The following is a 7434-nucleotide window of genomic DNA, read 5'->3' as shown; positions in this document are numbered from 1 at the left end:
TGAAAATTTGTTTGGTCGTCAAATGCGCATACTTTAACGTAGCAAAATTCCTTGAGTAACTTTTGGTCAGGTCTATCTGGAGATGCTACCTACCAGGTTTCGAGCTGATCTGTCGCACGGCCTAGGACGAGTTCGAAAAAGTTGGTTTTGCGCATTGCGCGATATTGCGAAAAAGATTTTAAACAAAAATGGACGAGGCCTATATCATGTGATTCAGCTTGATTCAAGGAACACGTGGATGTAAGGATTTCTAATGTGAGATGTGTAATGTGGGAGTTAACGGCAAAAAACCATTATAGCGCCACCTAGTGGTCCACATGTGTAATTTTTGGTAGGTGTGGTCCATTACCCAGAGTTTGAACAAATTTGTTCGTGCGTAATATGTGCAATTTTTATCCTATAACAATTCTTTTTATTAACTTTTTATCAGGTCGGTCTGGAGATGCTACGGTCCAAGTTTCATGCAGATCGGTCGCACGGTCTAGGAGGAGATCGAAAAAGTAGGTTTTTGATAAATCGCGATTTTTCACGAAAAAAACCTAGGCGGAAATGGGCGTGGCCTATATCACTTGATTCAGTTGGATCCAGGGAAAATGTGGATGTATGGTTTTTAAATGTGCGGTGTGAGTTATAGGGCCAAACGTGTTTTTTCTGCTATAGCGCCACCTAGTGGTGGAAGTGGGTGAATTTTTGCGCCTGAGGTCCTTGCGGAGTTTGGGACCAGTCCTGGAAACAGCAACCCCCCACCATGTACGGTTTAGGCTGTAGTCGGAGTTTTAGGCGGAGAAGAATAATGGAAAACCAGTAGAAAAACAATAGGGTTCCCCAGCTCCGCTGGAGATGTGAACCGCGTTGCCTTGCATACGCGGTTCCCATGCCCCCTCGGCCTTGGACCCCTAAATAATGAAAAATCAGTAGAAAAACAATAGGGTTCCACAGCCCTGCTGTGCGAACGGCGTTGCTGTGCGAACGGCATAGCTTTGCTACCGCCGTTTCTTCCAGACTCGGGCTTGGACCCCTAATTATAAGCACTTTTATTTGAAGAAGTAGGTCCATCCCTAGTTTTCTGTTAACATGCAGCGGCTTTTGGGGGCTTTTATTTGGAAAAAAATGGTCATTCTGAGCTTGCTGTAAGGATACAGTTACTTTCTAGGGCTTCTAAATTTCTAAATTAAGTGCAGACCTTGTCATGTGTCAAACATCTATGAGGTAATATATTCCTAAATAAATACATAAAGAATGCTACTACTGCATACATATTAATGCTAAAAACACATAGGAGACACCCATACAGGCATCCACATTTAAAAATTGCACATAGCACTATTGACATAGATCAGTGGTGGGAACTATACTTTAGCAGCATTATTCAATGCACTTATGGCTTTTGGATAAAAGCAGTTTGTTCTCGATTTCATGGACCTGTATCTCCTGCCTGACGGCAGTAGTTTGAACAGTGTGTGACCGCGGTGTGATGAGTCCTGTAGGATGGATTTGGCCTTTTTAAGGCAACGGGAGCTGTGAAGTTCTTCCAGGGGCCAGCCACCTTCCGCGGGTTGACTGTACGCCTCACCTCATGCTCCTCTACCATGAGGATGGTGTCGCTGTGGGCTGCTGGATGTGGTGTGGCTGCCTCTGGTGGCTTAACCTCCAAGCGGGCGAAGAAGTGGTTCAGCTCCTCTGCCAGTGAGGCACCCCCCTCCGCAGCCCCGGGGTTGGTCCTGTAATTGGTGATGTGCTGGATTCCCTGCCATATAGTTACTGTTGAGGCTTTAATTGTTTTAAATCCTGGCTCATCCTGGCTTTCCTGTTATGAAGTTACCAGCTTGGATCTTTATTTTGAAAATCATAAATTACACTGTGTGTGTGTCTGTCTGTCTGTCTGTCTCTCTGTCTGTCTGTGTGATGGGAGTGTCTGTTTGACAGGCGTGTCTGTTTGACATGTCTGTCTGACGTCCGACGTAGTCAACATAATCGATTACGTAAATGCGTTGACACAAATAATTTTGACGCGTCACGCGTAGAAATCTAAAAATAACACGGCTGCCTGCAGCAACAGCGCAAGGATGGATTCCTCGCAAGTTCAACAATACGTTGAGAAAAAGGCTCGCACACGGTCTTCCAAAGTGTACTCTTAATGCAGTTACAGGATAACAGCAGCAAAACACCATAAGTTCTGCTCACCTTTTTGTCCCTTTCCCTCCCAAGTAGAGTTTAGATTCTCTGCCCGAGCCCAAACTTGACCCACAGGCCGGGTCGGGCCGATATGTCCCGCCACTATCCTTGGGCCGGGCCGGACCCTTGATCAAGCATTTGTGTTTTTTTTAATCATTACTTTATTAGCCTAATTGGGTGGGGAGAAAGCTATGCCTCTCCAGCTTCTCCCGTAACTCTGGGTATATGTCCTGCACTGACTTGAGTGTGAGGTAAACTGTGCTAAAATCGTATCTCCCCCATCTGTAGCACTGTCTTCGATAATTGCGCAACCGGGCCAGATTGTTTCAGATATCTCACGAGTCATTTATAACGTCAGTTATAACGGGCCACGTATTAAAAAATTATTGGGTTTAAATCGGGTTCAGGCTCATAATTCCAGTTAATGTGTCGGGCCGGGCTTGGACACAACATGCACGGGCTCGGGTAGGGTCGGGCTTGATTTTTTGGGCCCGATCTAAGCTTTACTCCCAAACGTGCGATTATCATCATAGTCACACGGAATGTGTTCCCAGTAGTCGCCCAACGGTACGTTAGTCTTATGACTTAACATTAAGCATCATCAAACGCTGTCAGTCTGCAGTGTTATTTTTTTTGGTTTACCATCATCATGAGTGACCCAGTCGATTACACACTGTTATATTAGACACTCTGCAACTTGCCTTATGTTGGATTTATTTGATACATCTGATTTCATATGTTGCTAAAACTGCACTTTTTTACTGTAACATGAAAGGGAGATGAGCTTGGATGTTAAACAAGAGCTTATTCATTATTTTACCTACTACTGTTAAAAAAAGCAAATACAGGCTACTCTTTTTGCACTTGCTCTGTTTACTTTAAGTTTTTATTTTTGTATTCCTCCTGAATGTGACTTTATTTTGTTATTGGATTGACATCTGGCTTCAGGTTGCACTACAAATTCATTTTACTTTAACAGTGTAGTGTTAAACAATTTTAATAAATAGAGATTTGAACCTAATTGAAATGTGTTTTGTGTAAATTGTTAATGATTGAGCAATGGGAAAATAATTGCTAATTGAAAAATGAATCGTTAGATTAATCGAAAAATGAATCGTTAGATTAATCGCTTAAAAAATAATCGTTTGCGACAGCCCTAGATTAAAACACTACATACGGTACACATGTGACCTCCTGGTCATTGCCCAGGTTACTTTCTTATTTGTTGCAAGAAATAAATATGCAAGACTCTATCAGAATCAAAATCAGATTTATTACCAAGCAAGTTTACAATTTTGGAATTTGCCTTTGTGTTTTAAGTGCATACAGTAAACAATAAACATTAGAAAAGGGAATAAACAATAAATCAAAGTACTGCTACAGTCAACAAAATAAATACAGAATAGGTATATTACAATAAACATATGCTTTAGAAAGGAGGGCTGTATTGTTCTGTTCTGCTTGTGCCGAAAAAAACTTCAAATAAAGGGGGGAAAAGCCTTAATGAAACTTCAGTCTGAATGGATGCCGAGTGCCCCTCTCATTCAGTCTCAGTCTGCTGTATGGGAGCAATACGGATTTAGTGTTACCTGCCAATGACAGTTGAAAGCTGAGGTGGATAAAGTGGGGACTTTGTACTAGCACTGTGCAACACATGTGGCTTATGCTAGTATGCTAGCATACTTCCAATATGATGGAGCATTTACGGAGACATGACAGCACAAGAAGGAAATGTTGGGTGGGGAAGTGCAACTCCTTGCAGCGTTTAAACACCCTCTCCATGTATATTCAGACAGGGTGATCCAATTCAAAACTAAAGCATTGGTAGGGTTTATTGTAAAAGATATGCTGTCGTGGAGGTGTTAAAGATATTTTCTGGCACACAGACAACACAAAGAAAACACAGAGAATGGTTAAAGTGATATATTGCAAGAGTTTTATGTAATTAATGTGTAATTAATTACAGGGGAGTTACAAAGCAAAAGTGTCATTCAGTTTTACTCCGCAGCTCCCAAAGCTCACATAGGAACATAGTGTGAATATATACATGTCACAAGAAGAATAAGTCCAAGCGTATTGGAGAGCAGCCAAATTAATATTTTTACAAACCAACCAAAAGGTTGTTCAACAATTTCCAGTAGCCAATGGCAAGCTTTTAAATGTCTCCGTATATTTAGCTTGTCCTTCAATAGCCATTCAGACATATTGTGTCCTCTTTCAAAGACAAGCTGTCATAACTTCACTCAGTTTAACATACAGGTTTTATAAATAGTCTCAAGCCTCTCTACAGCTCATAAATCAGTGAGACTGTTTTGAACAGATGCATTCAAAGAAATGTTGAAATGATTAACAAAAACTCAAAGGAACATAATTTCTTTAACATTCCACCCTTTTATCATTTTAACATTTCGACCCACCAGTGTAAACATCTTGAACTGTGAAAATTGTCTTAAATTCTTCAAATTTTAACATCTTTTACAGTTTTCCTTCTGAACACAAGACAGACCTCTAGTTTACATTGTTTCTATAATCAATGAGCCAAAATTGTAATCACTATTAAAACTCAATGAATTGCACAGCTACACTCTGTAGTCAGTGTAAGTTGTTTTACCTTCTACCTTCTTACAGTTACAGTAACACCACTCTTGCTTATGCAGAATAGTGAAATTCAAATCAGATTTCTAAACCTCTATGTATGTTACAAAAGATGCTGATCCATCATTGGGCTGTAATTAGCTGATTTCCGTTGGCAAATCTGGGTAGCACTTCAAATTACGGCTCGGTAATAAGATGGTAATAGTGGGGTAACAGTGTGATAATAAAGATGTAATATATAGGTAATAAAATGTAATTACCAAAGTAATAACTGGGGGGACCACAGTAAGGAAGAATTAAACTGGATATTAAACAATAAGGCCCTAGATTAAATCAACCTCTGAGAGACAAAGAGATCTGTGCCTACATGGAAAATTCCAATCCTGATCTACCTCTGAGACAAAAGAAAGCACATGTCTTCTCCGTCAAAAGGGTGAAGCCCCCATTTTACAGCAGGAGACTGCAAGTCGCACCTAGGTGTCACCGCACAAAATGGCCGAAAAACCAGGAGGTCCTGGATTCCCATTGGACCAGTGGACTCCAAACACAGCATGGGGCCTGAGACTATAAAACTTTCTGATACACACAAACCTGCGTCTTTCCACTAGTGATTCGTTACTGAAAGGATGACACGTCGCAGCACTGCCGAAAAGTCAACAGCATCATCTCGCAGGCCGAGGTGAGCTGCGTAGTATCTGGGTGATACTACAAAAGGGGGTCCCGGTGAAGAAGATTGTTTCTTTCACCAAATCTGCAGAGGGTAAAATTATCCTGTTTCTCCAAGTCGACTCAGACAGAGCTCAGAACCCAACTGCCGGAGGGAGCTTTTCTGTTTCGTTCAAACACGGGCGCGTGTTTTAACTCGCTTTCTGTTCATTGCGGAGGATCGCCGAACAAAATAACTACACATCCAAAGTAGAGGCTTCATAGTGTTCTGGGCAGATTAGAACAGGGTGTGTTTTATTAATGAGTAATTTGCTACTGTTGCTATTTGTGTTACCATTAATGTGATCCGATTAATACAGTGCTATCGCTGCACGCGTTGATTATTAATCTGTTTGGCTGTGAATGTATCTTTGATCAGGGTACTTGTTGATGATGTGTTGAATAATGTAGCTTAGGTAAGCTGTAAATGCTACATTGCTAGCTCCTTCCACGGAGTTTAGGTACTGTCCAGCGAGATAATAATCTCCGTCGGTCCGTCTGTTCACAGCCGCGGGGTGGCGTTCTCGTCACCTCGCGGCTGTGAACAGACCGCTGTGTAGACCGGCGGAGCCGTTTTATCTCTGCGGAGAATCAGCTGTTTAGCACACCGGAGTAGTTATAATGAACGTCCCCTCAGTCAGACGAAATTCTCAGAGTCTGCCCTAATTTCACGTTGGTCCAGACCTGAGTGACTGAGAGGACTGATCATTATCGATAACCAATGTTCCCTCTAATTTTTCATGTGTCTGGGCATACACACAAGCTCCCTGAACACAGTGAGGATCACTGTGAGCAACATCAGTTGTGCACGCTGTGGCCACACACCAGTATCACACCTGTTCAACACCTGGGATCATAGCAAGTTACATGGCTTATTAAAAGAATCAAATTACAGCAGCAATTTCCATTAGTTTACTTTTAATATTTTCGAAGGTTTACCACTCAACTGAGCTACCGGCTCTGGCCCACTTAAAATGAAAAAGACAAAAATCTTGTTGTTCATGAGATGTGTAGTATGTTATATGTGAGAGTCCTGCTTTGGCCATGGGAAGAGTCCTGCTTTGTCCTGGGTGAGGGTCCAGTTGTGGCCTGGGTGAGGGTTCAGTTGTGGTTTGGCTGAGGGTCCACTTGTGGCCTGGGTGAGGGTCCAGTTGTGGCCTGGGTGAGGGTCCTGCTCTGGAAGAAATGAGACATGTACACCTTTCAGACATAACATTTTGTTCACATTAAAACATTCACATTTTGCACAATGACGTGTGCTGTAGCTTGTGATACAGTGTAAATTCCTGTAACTCTCTGTAAAATATGTAATTACACTGTTTTTATTAGCATTTCTACTACCCATAAATTATCTAGTAGTAACAGCATTTAATGATTAATATCCATAAATAAAAAATCTTAATAAATGGCACTAGAAAATGCACAAATCTGACTTAAATTTTACCTTATTTTTCACGTCTGTCTTTCTCACTTCTCCAGTGGTTGTACACTTTGTCCAGGTTGATGGCTCCGTCTGCTTCTTGCTTTGACTATGCGCATCAGCTGGTCCAAATGTGCCACGATTTCTGGATGCTGTTTTGATATGATTCATTAAACTAAATCCTCTTTCACAATCTGCACTGGAAGCTTGAAATGTAGCACAAATATTCACAAGCTGCGAGATCATCTTTAGCTCCTCACATCTAAGTGCTGCAGCCACCATATCTGAGAATGTGCTGATTGACCCCTGTTTAAGTTTTTGCTTCATTATGTACTTGAATGGCCTCCATAGACTGTGGGTGGTGGAGAATGGCCTCATACTTTTTTTGCCAGTGTGGCAATGTCTGCTGATCCATAGTCAAAACTGATGTCTGAGCTCAATGCTTCAATGTCAAATGCAGACCACTCCTTTAATCCATCCTCTGGAAAACGAGCATCCATGTGATCACAGAGCTTACTAATAAAAAGAGTAATCTCACC

General features: G+C 41.6%; 1 long non-coding RNA gene across 1 annotated transcript; it reads right to left on the bottom strand.

Annotated features, from left to right (window-relative positions):
- Positions 1-6546: 6546 nt before the first annotated feature.
- On the bottom strand, positions 6547-7056 carry LOC116050694. The gene is made up of 2 exons (XR_004105143.2): positions 6920-7056; positions 6547-6651 (listed from the first exon to the last, which is right to left on the bottom strand). It is a non-coding gene; the product is annotated as an uncharacterized LOC116050694 (long non-coding RNA).
- Between the last annotated feature and the right edge of the window lie 378 nt (positions 7057-7434).

This window comes from Sander lucioperca, chromosome 2, assembly GCF_008315115.2.
Source record: "Sander lucioperca isolate FBNREF2018 chromosome 2, SLUC_FBN_1.2, whole genome shotgun sequence".
In the NCBI taxonomy this organism is placed as follows: domain Eukaryota; kingdom Metazoa; phylum Chordata; class Actinopteri; order Perciformes; family Percidae; genus Sander; species Sander lucioperca.
Note: the sequence above shows the minus strand (reverse complement) of the source record. Positions and strands in the feature narration are given on the sequence as shown.